At 46.6% G+C, this 15,117-nt stretch overlaps 1 protein-coding gene across 3 annotated transcripts in view; it reads right to left on the bottom strand.

Moving 5' to 3' along the window:
* Nucleotides 1–14,795, bottom strand: part of MYORG (myogenesis regulating glycosidase (putative)) — a 41,900-nt gene extending 27,105 nt beyond the window's left edge. Inside the window, exon 1 of one of the 3 annotated variants that reach the window (XM_039369740.1) lies at nucleotides 14,289–14,795. The gene's annotated coding sequence lies outside the window, so the exon portion shown is untranslated. Of the gene's footprint in view, nucleotides 1–13,430; nucleotides 13,693–14,288 lie in introns of those variants that run through there. The other 2 variants (XM_039369739.1, XM_039369738.1) reach the window with 2 other exon arrangements.
* Between the last annotated feature and the right edge of the window lie 322 nt (nucleotides 14,796–15,117).

The raw sequence follows: 15,117 nt of genomic DNA, 5'->3' as shown, positions 1-15,117 counted from the left end.
GCTGGCTGTGGAATTCTGGGAGTTGAAGTCCACATGCCTTAAAATGGTCAAGGTTGAGAAACACTGCTATAAGGGAATGTGGAAATGGCCTTGGGGGGAAGAAGGGAAGAGAGACAGCTTGGGAAACAATTGGAGAAGAGAGGCAGGAGCCCCCAGTGGTCAGAGGAAGAAACTTGGGAAGGACCCGCCTAATGGATAAAATAGAATAGAGCTGGAACAAACCTTGGTGGTCTTCTAGTCCAACCCCCTACTCAAGCAGGAGAACCTATACCATTTCAGACAAGTGGCTGTCAGAGGTTTGCAAAAACCTCCCATGATGGAGCATCCACAACTTCTGGAGGCAACTTCTGTTCCACTGGTTGATTGTCCTCATTTGTTAGGAAGTTTCTCCTTAATTCCAAGTTGCTTCTCTCCTTGATTAGTTTCCATCCATTAAATGTGGTGGAAGGGAAGTTTGATATGGAGGCTACACTCATATGATGAACAACTCAGGGAGCTAGGTATGTCTAGCCTGTCAAAGAGAAGGACTAGGGGTGACATGATAGCACCTAATATTTGAGGCATTGTCACAGGGAAAAGGGGGATCGACTTATTCTCCAAAGCACCTGTGGGCAGGGCAAGAACGAATGGGTGGAAGCTTATGAAAGAGAGATCCATTCTGGGAGAAATTTCCTGACAGTCAGAACAATTATTAAATGGAATTGCTTGCCTCCTAGAGTTGGGCGTGGTGCACCGACGGAGGTTTTCAAAAGCAGACTGGACAACTATTTGACCTGGATGGTATAAGGCAGCGGTCCCCAATATTTTTGGCTCTGGGAACTGGCGGCAATGGGGGAGGCAGCAGGGGGGGAAGGGGATGGTTTCATGTGTGTGCATACCGCTTGCACAAATACAGCTTTGTGAGATAGATAGATAATGATGAATAAATAAATAGACATAGATAGATAGATAGATAGATAGATAGATAGATAGATAGATAGATAGATAGATAGATAGATAGATAGATATATATGATGGATAGATAGATAGATATGATGGATAAATAAATAGAGATAGAGAGATATAGATAGATAGATAGATAGATAGATAGATAGATAGATAGATAGATAGATAGATAGAAAGGTAGATAGATATGATGGATAGATAGATATGATGGATAAATAGACAGAGAGATAGACAGACAGACAGACATACACTTTTTCACTTTAAATGTACACTAATCAGCATACATTAAGATGAAATTTCATTGCATTCAGCTCTCAAAGAATAGCCACCTCCAATATACATTACATGAACATGAAAAAAACCATGCTTATACCCAGTGCTTTTTTTCTTAAAAAAAAAAAAAAAGTGCCAGAACTCACACATGTCATACAACCTGCCTTGCCTACCCTACAAGGTTCCATCCAAAAAAGGTGCCGGAACTCCGTTCTGGGCGTTCTATGAGGAAAAAAAGCCCTGCTTGTACCCATATACACACAATATGTGACACAGAAAAACGACACAGTCTACTTCAGATGTATGTACGTATACATGGCGAGAAAAAAGAATCCTGCAAATTTACAAGACAGACGTTGGAACAAAGGAACAAAGTTGTTACAAAATCTAGTAAATCCTGCTAGAAATACTTCGAAATCTCCAGTTCCCAACAGGCCATGGCATCAGGCCATGGACCAGGGTTGGGGACCCCTGGTATAAGGTCTCCTGCTTGATCAGGGGGATGGATTAGAATACCTTTCATCCCTATAATTCTATGTTCCATGGTCTTTCAGATTTGCAAGATTCTGTTAATGTAACCTTACCATAAAGCTGTAGGAGGAGGGATGGCAGAACCTGGGGGACGGAGTCAAAAGAGGAATCAGCCTAGAATTCCTACGTAGCCACAAGCAAACTAAGTGTAAGCTCCCTGGAGTGCCGCTGACCCTTATCTAATTCCAAGCAGGCGCTGACTTTTAGTTGAGAAGATTCCTGTACAGAGGCTTTTAACAATAAATCAGTTTAATTGGACCTTCACGTGTGGATCTGATCTTTCCCACCTGACAAATGCAGAATTAAACCATCTAGTTACATTTCCTATCTGGTTTACCTGGAAAGGATGACAGGGACCTATCTATCCTGTCACTCAACCAGCAGCCAGAAATTCTCTCTCTCTCTCTCTCTCTCTCCTTTTTTTTTTTTTTTGCAAAATAGAATCCTGCAGAGAGGGGAGGACACAGCTCCTTAGGTTTCACAAGGAACTACATATAGTCCTTGACTTATGGCCATCACTGAGCCTCAAATTACAGTCATAAGTCATGGATGGTCGTTAAACAGCTCACCATGCCATCCACGACTGATTGTGCCAGTCATTAAGTGAACGCCACGGTCATTAAATGAGCAAGGTGGTTGTTAAATGAATCCATTATACCCAATGAGTATTTGTTGCTAGAAACTAGACATTAGCACTTGAAACGAGCAAAAATGCAGAAATTCATCACAAAAGTTGCATAACCACGAGCAGGTTGCCAAGCTCCCAAAATGCAATCATGTGACCACACAGGGGAGGGGGCAGAAATCAGAACTTCAAAACAGTTCGTAAATAGCTCTGGGGAGATCCGTCGTACCTTTGAGCGGTCGTTAGGTGAGGACGAGTCATTAAGAAAGGACAAGTGTAGTTTCAAGCTGTTGCGTCCAGTTTCCAGCAAAAAACACTCATTGGGCCTAATGGATTTAACAACCTCCCTACTCATTTAATGACCGTAGCATTCACTTAATAACTGCCACAAACCAGCAGTAGACTTGGGGCTGTTTGGAGACCAAATCTTGTTGTTGTTGTTGTTGTTCTTAGTTGCGAAGTCGTGTCCGAACCATCACGACCCCATGGACAATGTTCCTCCAGGCCTTCCTGTCCTCTACCATCTTCTGGAGTCCATTTAAGCTCACGCCTACTGTTTCAGTGACTCCATCCAGCCCCCTCATTCTCTGTTGTCCCCTTCTATTGCCCTCAAACTTTCCCAGCATTAGGCTCTTCTCCAGTGAGTCCTTCCTTCTGATTAGGTGGCCAAAGGACTTGAGTTTCAACTTCAGGATCTGGCCTTCTAAAGAGCAGTCAGGGTTGATCTCCTCCAGGACTGACCAGTTTGATCGCCTTGCAGTCCAGGGGACTCGCAGGAGTCTTCTCCAGCACCATAGTTCAAAGGCCTCAATTCTTTGGCACTCGGCCTTTCTTATGGTCCAACTTTCACAGCCATACATTGCAAGTGGGAAAACCACGGCCTTGACTATACGCACTTTTGTTGGCAGGGTGATGTCTCTGCTTTTTAGTATGCTGTCTAGATTTGCCATAGCTTTCCTCCCCAGGAGCAAGCGTCTTTTAATTTCTTGGCTGCAGTCCCCATCTGTGGTGATCTTGGCGCCCAGGAAGATAAAATCTGTCGCTACCTCCAAACCTACCTTTGCTAATTGGGGTTTTGAGCATCCACTGACTGGAGCAAGCTTGTCCCACAAACCCAGAAGGGTGGAGCTGCCTTAAAAGCTTAAACTGAACATTGCACAGACCCTTCAAGTGCCAAAATGCCTCCCCCGCCCCATTTTTTTTAACGGTCTCACTGAATCTCCATCAGACCTCACTCTCTCACAAAAGCAGGTCAGGAAGAGGGCCTCCCCCCCAGCTTGGAAGAGGGCCTCCCCCCCAGCCCCCTGAATCAAAGAAAATAATTGCAGCCTGAAGGAGCATCTGCTCATTTTGTTCCTGAAGCCCTTCGACAATTATGGAGCTCGGGGGGGGGGGGGGAACGGCAGGCAGGCAAGATTAAAAGACGTCTCAGCCACCCAGCCCGGCTATTAAAACACATTACAGTCCTTGAGCACTTGGGACAGCTAATTAGACCGAGACAAGAGTCTGCTGGGAAGGGCAGGCAATCCACTCCCGCTGGGCATGCTTTGAAAGAGGCTGGCCAGGGTTACTTGTGAGGAGGGCATCAATGGGGAATAAGGGTGGAAGTTCCAGAGGCATGTTTGTTATCAGGAAGGTTGGCTGGGGCCCTCCATCATGCGAGCCACATTTAGAGAGATGCATGGTGGGATAATGGTTGGACCGTTAGGCTCACTGACCTGAACTCAGAGCTGTTTTAACCTCTTGCCTGTTCTGGTGGCCAAAACAAGCCAGGAATCACAACCCCACAGCTTTTCGGGTTGCTGTCCCTGAAATGAGTCGTCAGGAGCTGGGGATGCGATGGAGGCCTCTGTGGTCCAAACCTTCCTGCTAGCTAGACAGATGCTCTTTTACCACTAGAAAATAAGACTTGGTGCTCAAGGTTGAATTGGGAAGTCTCTTGAGCTTGCTTGTTTCCTGGCAGACGAATCATGACCCAAACTAGGTAACATCATCAGTGCTAGATGAGGTGGGTTTTCCTCTCTGCTTGTATATTAGCGGCTTGCCCTAGTAGTGTTGATACTGCCTGATTATTGGCTCAGTATTAAGATAGATAGATAGGTAGGTAGGTAGGTAGGTAGGTAGGTAGGTAGGTAGGTAGGTAGGTAGGTAGATGGATAGGAGAGGATAGATAGATAGATAAGATAGGTAGGTAGGTAGGTAGGTAGATAGATAGATAGATAGATAGATAGATAGATAGATAGATAGATAGATATAGATAGATAGATAGATAGGAGAGGATAGATAGATAAATAGATGGATGGATGGATGGATAGGAGAGGATAGATAGATAGATAGATAGATAGATAGATAGATAGATAGATAGATAGATAGATAGATAGATAGGAGAGGATAGATAGATGGATGGATAGGAGAGGATAGATAGATAGATAGATAGATAGATAGATAGATAGATAGATAGATAGATAGATAGATAGATAGATAGATATGGGGGGGCAGGTAGGCAGACAGGCAGGCACCAATAAAAGAGAATCTTTGTAGCTCAGGGTTGAACTGTGAGGTTCTTAGTGCTCTCTCAGCTTGGGTGTTTTGTTGTGGACATTTTATTAGCCAACTAGGTAACAGATAAGAGCAAATCCCACTCCCTTCTAACACTTGATGATGTTACCTAGTTGGGTCATGAAATGTCCGCAAGAAAACTACCAAGCTCAGAGAACATCAAGGACCCCTCAGTCTCCCCCCCCTCCTCCTCCTCCTCCCCTTCACTCTGCAAATCCCAGTCCCTTCTAGTACTGATGATATTACGCAGTTGGGTCATGAAATGTCTGCAAGAAAACAGCCCAGCCCAGAGAGCACCAAGAATCCCCCAGCTCTCCTCTTCCTCCTCCTCTCCACACACCCCACTCCTTTCTAACACAGATGATGTTATCTTGTTGGGTCATGAAATGTCCGCAAGAAAACAGCCCAGCTCAGAGAGCACCAGGGATGCCACAGTTCAACCCTGAGCTATAAATCTTCTCTTCTATTGGTTCCAGGCAAACAATCAAGCAGAAAACAATACTCCAATCGCTGAACTACCAAGAAGACCACACCCCCACCCAAATTGCAGGGCAAGCTACTGCATATAAACAGGCAGCAAATCCCACCCTTCCTAGTACTGATGATGTTACGCAGTTGGATCATGAAATGTCTGCAAGAAAGCCACCAAGCTCAGAGAACACCAAGAATCCTCCTCCTCTTCCTCCTCCTCCTCCAACCTCACTCCCTTCTAGTACTGATGATGTTATGCAGTTGGGTCATGAAATGTCTGCAAGAAAACAGCCCAGCTCAGAGAGCACCAAGAACTCCACTGATGCTTTTTGGGGAGAATCTGTAGGAGCAAGGACTGACTCCATAACCTTACTGTAGCCCTCGTGACTCTTCACTGGCCTTTCACCCATCTGAGCAGAGTTCAGAATACTTTCATTTCCACCTTCAACGATCAGAAGTTGTTGTTTTTTTCTTTTTTTTTGATGGGACAATCAAAGTCCCCTGCTCTCTTCCTGTCCTGCCAAAACTGTGGGGTGCATCCAGTGTTCTACGCATGAAACAGACCCCCCCCCCCCCGGCAAATTCAACTTCCCTGTCTTTGCAATCTTTCAAATTCATGGTGCAGGACAGGAATCAAATGCTGGGTGCAGAGTTGCATGACTGGAGGAAGTAGCCTCGTCTCGCATGAAGAAAAATCACATTGTGCAAGACAAGCTTTAATTCTTTTATTTTTGGTACGAAAATACTGCAACCGCAAGGCATGATTAGCTTGGCAAGCACAACGAGAGCCGCACACCATCTTGTAAATCCAACAGGGCTTGTGCAATGCCCACTTTGGCCACCTACTGATTTGCCATTTTATGTAAAACTATGCAGGTGAAGAAGGAGAGTGCAAAACTTGGTTCGAAACTCAACATTAAGAAAACCAAGATCATAGCATCCAGCCCTCTCAATTCCTGGCAAATAGATGGAAAAGAAATGGAGATAATGACAGATTTTATCTTCCTGGGCTACAAGATCACCGCAGATGGGGACTGCAGCCAAGAAATTAAAAGATGCTTGCTCCTGGAGAGGAAAGCTATGGCAAATCTAGACAGCATACTAAAAAGCAGAGACATCACCCTGCCAACAAAAGTGCGTATAGTCCAGGCCATGGTTTTCCCAGTGGCAATGTATGGCTGTGAAAGTTGGACCATAAGAAAGGCTGAGCGCCAAAGAATTGAGGCCTTTGAACTATGGTGCTGGAGAAGACTCCTGCGAGTCCCTTGGACTGCAAGGCGATCAAACCGGTCAGTCCTGGAGATCAACCCTGACTGCTCTTTAGACGGCCAGATCCTAAAGTTGAAACTCAAGTACTTTGGCCACCTAATGAGAAGGAAGGACTCACTAGAGAAGAGCCTAAGGCTGGGAAAGATGGAGGGCAATAGAAGAAGGGGACAACAGGGAATGAGGTGGCTGGATGGAGTCACTGAAGCAGTAGGTGTGAGCTTAAATGGACTCCAGAAGAGGGTAGAGGACAGGAAGGCCTAGAGGAACGTTGTCCATGGGGTCACAATGGGTCGGACACGACTTTGCAACTAACAACAACAATAATCACACACACATACAATATAATTGTAATAATAATATAATAAACTGGGCAATATAATTCAGGGAATCCTCGACTTACAACAGTTCTCTTAGTGTCTGTTCGAAACTACGACACTGGATTTTAAAATACCACTATGGGCTATACCTTGGCATGCGATAGAGGGCCTAAAGAGAGGTGTTAAAATGGACACGGTGTCTTATACACAATTACTCAGATGGGATGGACATAACTGGCAGTTAAAATTATTGGAAGAGTTGGTATATGAAAATATTACATTATTGGTTTCAATATAGACAATTAGCAGATAGATGGAAGCTGGATCGCAAGGTGGGCTTTCTTAGAGAAGATGAAAATCTTTTCAAGCAAGTAAAGGATCAAAGACAAACTCACATTAAGAGAATTTATGGGGTTCTAGTGGAACTGGATTCAGAATCAGAATTAATTAAAGATTGTATGATTAAATGGGCGCAGAATTTTGGTGAACCAGTTCCACTGGATATCTGGGAAATTATTTGGGTGAGGAATGTTAAATTTACACAAGCCCAGAATTTAAGGGAGAATTTTTATAAAATGTTTTATAGATGGCACCTTGATCCACGAAAAATGTCTCTTATGTATCCTGACCTACAGCCTAAATGTTGGAGATGTGGTTGTTTGGATGCCACCTATTATCATATTTGGTGGTCGTGTAAAAACATAAAAACTTTTTGGATTAAGATATGGTGGAATATTCAGAGAATTTTTAGAAAGAGGGTAAAATTTACTCCACAACTATTTTTGTTAGGTATCGTTACTGATTGTGATGCAAAGGAGGTTATATTGATGTTGAACTTGATCACAGCCGCAAGGTTGTTAGTAGGACAATACTGGAAGAAGGAATCTTTGCCTACTTTGCGGGAGTGGTTTTTTAAAGTATCCTACTTGGCGGAAATGGCAAAGATTTCGGCTTTCTTAAAAGAACAATTGTAGGAGAAATTTTTTGCTGTTTGGGATAAATGGATAAAGTTTATACAATTTAAATTGGATATAAAAAATATCATTTAGCTTTTTTATAACTTTTATTTTATATATATATATATATATATATATATATATATATTATTGTAATTTTTTTTATATAATCTTTTTAACTTTTTTAATTAAGCCTATATTCTGCTCTGGGAAGCTCTGGGGGGGGGAGGGCGTGGGTGGTTTGGGGAGGGTTGGGGGAGGGTTGTATTGTTTTGTTTTGTTTTGTTTTTTCTTGTTGTTGTATTGTTGTTTTCTGTTTTTTGTAAAAAATTTTCAAAAAACTTTCAATAAAAAAAAAAAGAAACTACGACACTGGAAAAAAATGACTTGGGATGGTTTTTCTCATGTACAGCCTCCCGCCTGGCCATGTGATTTACATTCCGATGCTTGACAACCAACTCCCATTAATGACGGTTGCTGTGTCCCAGGGTCACGTGATCCCCTTTTGTGACAACTGCAGTGGTTCACTTAACAACTGTGGCCAGAAAGAGTATAAAAGATGTTGGGAGAACATGTAGATTTTAAACCTGAACTTTTTTTTAATTCGATATAATGCTCTGAAAAGACTAAACAAAACAAAGCCTATATTTGATTTTGCACGTCACAACAGCGGCAAGAATAACATTCATGCATTGGAAAAATGAAGGAATACCATCGGATGAAGAAATGATTAAAAAAATACTAGAATGCGCAGAGATAGACAGACTGACTAGGAGATTGAAAGAAAAAGAAGAAACGAAATATGATCGAACTTGGGACTTATTTTAGCGATGGTTAGAGGAAACAAAAAAAAGGATTAGGAATTAAATATGTATTAGCAAATGTAAACTCAGACAGCACGTCGGTTGAAAAATTATTATTTTTAGTAGCATGGAAAAAATTAATAAAAACTTAGATATATAAAAAGAAAGGGTGTATGTAAAATTGGGCAAAACTCACTTAACGTCTCGTTTAGCAACGTAAATTTTGGGCTCACCTGTGGTCGTTAAGTCGAGGGCTGCCTGTAAGGTCTTCAGCAATTTTAGGGAAGCTGAACAGGAATGGAACTAACCTCACCTTGGAGGGGGGGGAGAATAGGGTTCCGTGGGGGGGGGCATCGGGACAGAGACGACCTGTCACCCAGGACGCGTGAAACATCATTGACAAAGTACAGATAGTCCTCAGCTGGTTAGAAGGTCGCAAAAAGGGGTCACGTGACCCTGGGACACTGCGACCGTCATAAATACGAGTTAGGTGCCAAACGTCTGAATTTTGATCATGTGATCCTGGGGATGGTGGAACAGTCGTAAGTTTGAAAAAGGGCCTTGAGTCACTTTTTTCAGGGCGGCCGTAACTTTGAACGGTCACCGAAAAAAATGGTTCTGGATGGGAGGACCGCCTACAATGAAGAAGTCAAAAATCTAAGAAATAATTAAATATATATACCTGCTCTGCTGAATCTGATGGGACGGTCAGGTGAAATCCAGGAGGAGGGATCCAAAAGCTCAGCTCCCACTCCATGAAAAGCTTTGGCGGTTTTTAAAAAAACACACCTTGAATAGGATCTGGAAGTAAACTGGCAGCCAATGAGATTCGCAGAACAGAGATGTCACACTTGAAAACACACGCAACTGCCTGCAATCACTGCATTCTGGAGCAGCTGGAGCTTCTGGATACTCTTCAAGAGCAGCCCCACGAAGAGCACATTACAGTAGCCCAATCTGGAAGTGACTGTAAAGCAGGGGTCTTCAAACTTGGCCCTTTTATGACTTGTGGACTTCAACACCCAGAATTCCTCAGCCAGGCACGCGTGCCTGGCTGAGGAATTCTGGGAGTTGAAGTTCACAAGATATAAAAGGGCCATGTTTGAAGATCCCCTGATGTAAAGGGTCACCTTGCGATGAGATGGGTGGCAAACAAATTCAATAAATAAATGAATAACACCATTCTATAAAGCCTTAGTAAGACCACACCTAGAATACTGCATCCAGTTTTGGTCACCACACTATAAAAAAGACATTGAAACTATAGAAAAAGTGCAGAGAAGAGCAACAAAGATGATTAGGGGACTGGAGGCTAAAACATGAAGAACGGTTGCAGGAACTGGGCATGGCTAGTCTAGTGAAGAGAAGGACCAGGGGAGACATGATAGCAGTCTTCCAATATTTGAGGGGCTGTCACAGAGAGGAGGGGCTCAACCTATTTTCCAAAGCACCTGAAGGCCAGACAAGGAATAACGGATGGAAACTAATCAAGGAGAGATTCAACCTGGAAATAAGGAGAAATTTCTTGACAGCGAGAACAATCAACCAATGGAACAGAAGTTGCCTTCAGAAGTTGTGGGTGCTCCATCGCTGGAAGCTTTTAAGAAGAGACTGTCAGAAATGGTGTAGGGTCTCCTGCTTAAGCAGGGGGTTGGACTAGATGACCTATAAGGTCCCTTCCAACTCTGTTATTCTATTCTAATAAAATAATAAGCAGGGCTTCCCGATCCAGAAACAGACACAACTGATACACAAACACAAAGTCCTCCTGGCCGTGACAGCTACCTATTCCTCAAGCAGGAGATGTAAATCTAGAGGAACCCCAGATTAGACAGTAGATTTGCCTGGGGCAGTGCAGCCCCATCCAGCCCCCAAGATTGCAAAGTCCGAGAATCAGAAGGCCTCAAGCCCAAAGCCACTCAAATCTTGACCTTGTTCATCTGAAGCCTGTCGTTGCCCATCTAGACCCTCACAGCCTCCAAACACTGGGATAATCAGATGGCATTCCTTAATTTCTGCCCCAAAGAAGAGGGAGTCAAGCTATTCTCCAAACTGCCTGAAGGCAGGTCAAGAAGCAACAGATGGGAACTGACCAAGGAGAGAAGCAACCTAGAACTAAGGAGAAACTTCCTGACTGTGAGAACAATTAACCAGTGGAACAACCTGCCTCCAGAGGTGGTGAATGCTCCAACACTGGAAGTTTTTAAGAAGAGACTGGACAACCATTTGTTTGAAAGGGTATAGGGTTTCCTGCCTGAGCAGGGGGTTGGACTAGATGACCTCCAAGGTCCCTTCCAACTTTATTATTATTATTAATTTGCCAGGAGCAGAGAGACATAACTGGGGTGTCATCAGAATACAGGCAGTCCTCGACTTACAACAGTTTGTTTAGTGACCGTTGGAAGTTACAATGGCACTGAAAAAAGTGACATGTGACCGGTGGTGGGATTCAGCCGGTTTGCACCAGTTCGGCAGAACCGGTAGCTAATTTTTTGTTGCCCAGGCCCAGAAGGGACTTCCAGAAGTGGCATCCATGCACAGAACCGGTTGTTCACATATTTGAATCCCACCACTGGATATTTAGATAGATACATATATACATACATACAGTGGTGGGATTCAGCCAGTTTGCACCAGTTCGGCAGAACCGGTAACTAATTTTTTGTTGCCCAGGCCCAGAATGGACTTCCGGAAGTGGCATCCACGCAGAGAACCGGTTGTTCACATATTTGAATCCCACCACTGCTTGTGACCATAGTTTCACACTTATGACCATTGCAGCATCCTCTGGGCCCCGTGATCAAAATTCGGACGCTTGGCAATTAACTCCTATTTATGACGGTCGTAGTGACCCCCTGGGAGTCACGTGATCCCCTTTTGCGACCTTCAGTGGAAGAGCCGGATTCACTTAGCAACCGTTGTTACAAACTTAACAACGGCAGGGATTTATTTAACCACCGGCAAGAGAGATCACAAAATGGGGCAAAGCTCACTTAACAAATGTTTCGCTTAGCAACGAAAGTTTTTGAGCTCAGCGGTGGCCATAAGTCGAGGACTGCCTTTATTATTAATATTAAAAGAAAAAAACAGTTTATTAAAAGTTAAAAAGCAGAGGACTTTTAAGGCTCTAATCAGCCCCCCCCCTTGCTCTGGGTACCCCAAAAAGGCCGTCTTGCACCCAGAAAGGATTGCGTGCACTGCATTTAAGTCAAGCCACAACGACACCCCTCGCCCAGCCCCTCCAGGGAAGCCAGCCAACTCCTTCCCCAGCCAGGCAAACAAGAACCGGGAGGGGGGTCCCACAGAGTTCCTGCTTGGAAGAGGGCTCATTCCTCTCTCAAACAGGGAGGGGGGGCAGCCGAATGCCAGCAGAGCCCTTGTTTTTATTTAAGCAAAGGGGAAGGGAGAGACCCCAGACCCAGAAATCAGCTGACCGCGGGGGGGGGGGAACAGCCCCTTTTCAGTCTCAGCAGGCATATTTTTCAAAGGCGGGGAAGGAGACCCCCCACTCCCCAGGCTGCTTCTCTCCGAATCACGTGCGTGGGGCTGAAAAGAGGCTACCGGACCCCCCTCCGGTTGAACCCAGCTTCCCCCCCCTCCACTTTCAGAGCGGGGCTCGCTCCTTAAAGCAAACTCCAGAGCGAAAGCGAAGAACGGAGGGGTTGGCTTTCCCCGGCCGAGCGAGCGAAGAAGGCCGGATTCAGCCCCGGCCCTCCGGAGAAGGGCGAGGCCAAGGGGGTCCGGGCCAAGCGGGGCGGACCGACTTCCCCAAGCCCGCAGGACCGGCGCCGGAGTCCCGCTGGCCAGCAGGAAAGGCGGCGGGGAGGGAGCCGGGGGACCCAGCGAGGGGCTTCTTCCAAGGAGAGCGTCCCGGTCCGGGGACAACAAGCAGGCGGGCAGACGGGTCCGGCCGCGCGGCGAAGGGAGGCAAGGCGAGCGCAGCCAGGAGGGGCGCGCAGCAGCCGCGATCCAGCGCAAAGGATCTCGCCGCGCCTGTCACGCAGCAGCGAAGGCGGGGTGTGCATGTGCGCGTTCTCTCTCTCTCTCTCTCTCTCTGTGTGTGTGTGTGTGTGTGTGTGTGTGTGTGTGTCTTTGTGTCTGTGTCTCTCTGGATTGATTTGGGAGTCTCTCTGTGTGTCTCTGTCTTGCTCTCTTCGCCTGTGTCTGCTTGTTTGTGCGTCTTTCTGTGTGTGGTTCTGTCTCAGTGTGTGCGTTTGCGCCTCTCTGGGTGTGTTTGTGTGTGTGTCTGTGTGTGTCTCTGCTTTTGTGTGTCTCTGAGTCTGTGTATCTCTGTGTGTGTGTGTGTATGTTTTTGTGTATTTCTATGTGTGAGTCTGTATCTCTCTCCGTGTGTGTGTGTGTGTGTGTGTATTTCTATATGTGTATCTCTCTCTCCCCGTGTGTGTGTGTGTCTGTGTGTTTTTGTGTATCTCTGTCTCTATGTGTATCTGTATGCGTGCGTGTGTGTGTGCTTGCGTGCAGGAGAAAAGAAGCAACTTTCCAAGCGGTATCTGCCCCCCCCCCCGTCCCACAGCCAGGACCCCAGACTCCTCGCTACAGCCCAGCCCAGTCAGCCAGCCCGTCCCGGCCCCTCCGCCTCCCCTTCGGCCCCGGCTGGGAACTTCCCTCTCCAGACCCTCCCGGAGACGCTTGGCCGCCCACCTGCCCTGCCCGCCCACACCTGCAGCTCGGCGGTGGCGGCCATTCACCTGGTCCGGGTGCTGCTGCTGGCGACTGCAGGTGCGCGGGGTGCCGGCTTGTTTACGCCCGGCCGGAGCAGGAGCGGGCCCAGGCGAGGAGGAGGAGGAGGCGGCGGCTGCAGGCGGGGCGGCGCCGGGACCCTCCCCGGCTCGGCCCCCGGGGCGCTTGCGGGTGCGGGAGGCAGGGACGGCGGCATCGGGGGCTCCGCGGCGCTGCAGGCGGGGCTGCACTTCAGGTGCGAGAGGCGCGAGGGAGGGGGACAAGGGGAGGGAGGCAAGGAAAAGGACTCTGGGAATTGTAGTTTGCAGCGGCGGGGGGGGGAGCTGCCCGAAGCTCCGCAGGCTCGGATTGCTGGCAACTGTTGGCCGAGACCGGTCCTGTCTCTGGATGTGGAGCCTCCAGTGGCAGGAGCAGTCTACCTGGCGTCGGGTGGGCAGGACAGGGTTAAGCTGCATGGTTTACCTGCCCAGCCGGGGAACTTCTTCGGAGCTGCTTTTAGCACCATCTGCCCGGCGGGGGAGGAGAGGGGGGAGGTTCCCCCAAAAGGCGCCTCTGAAAGCCGTGCTGAAAAATAGGCACAAGTGTCCGAAAGTGGGGTGCCTCTCCCCAGCTTTTAATAGAAGCAAAAGACCCTCCAGCGGGTCCAGCTTGAACGAATCCAGGTTTAAACCCAGTTTGTCTACTTCTGACTCCCCGCCAGGTATGAATTTACTTGCATCCGATTTCTCCCCCCCCCCACAAAAAAACACCACCCGGGGTAATTAATTCAATCCAAACTCGTGATCAGAACTCTCAGGGATTGGCAATTCACTCAAGGCATCGCTGCAAGATTACTCACCTTTAATATTTCTGCCCGCCCGTGTTCACACGTGCTGAATCTCGGGTCACCTAGGGTCGTCTGAATGCTGCTCGAACTTTTCCTGGGTGAGTTGGACGAGCGCGGTTTGTCGGTTGTAAAAAGGAGGTAAAATTTCCCTCTCCGCGAAAGCAAAGGAAATGGCTGTGTGGCTTGTGGGGAGATTGTGCAGATTGGGCGGTTGGAGTTGTGCAACGTGGAAACAAACAACAAAAAAAGAGGTAAAATGTCATCAAGCCTAAAAATAGATTATTTAAGGCAGGGGTGTCAAACCAAGGCCACTTGGAGACTTGTGGACTTCAGCTCCCAGAATTCCCTAGCCAGCCAAGGTTGGATACCCCTAATCTAAAAGCATTCCAAGAAGACCCTGGCTGATTATTTTTTTTTAAAGGAATAAAACCAACAAGGAAAGGGAAGAATCAATGAATAAAAGGGCAGTGATTGCCCAGAATAAATCAGATTTAAAGCCATGCAGGAATAATAGAGCTTTAAATGGGCCAGGTATGCATTGGGTGGGGGGAGAGCCTTTTCTGAAATACTTGGGGGGGGGGGAAGCACAGAGAAGGCCGTTGCCTTCCTCCCCTCCTATTTGAACCTTTTCTCCAGGGTCAGCCCAGCAGAGTTGCCTGTAAAGCTGCAACCTTGATACAGGTAAAGGAGAACAGAGGAGACCTGTGTTTTGGAAGCAGCAAACAGAGAAAGCAGCAAATAAATCTGTGTTTTTCCTTCACAGAGACTCAGTGATCTAAAACAGGGATTCCCAACCTGTGCAAGTTGAAGATATGTGGATTTCAACCCCTAGAAGCCATCT

This window comes from Crotalus tigris, unplaced genomic scaffold, assembly GCF_016545835.1.
Source record: "Crotalus tigris isolate CLP2741 ecotype Arizona unplaced genomic scaffold, ASM1654583v1 scf7180000021214.215828, whole genome shotgun sequence".
In the NCBI taxonomy this organism is placed as follows: Eukaryota; Metazoa; Chordata; class Lepidosauria; order Squamata; family Viperidae; genus Crotalus; species Crotalus tigris.
The sequence above is the reverse complement of the archived record's forward strand: the minus strand, read 5'-3'. Positions and strand labels throughout refer to the sequence as shown.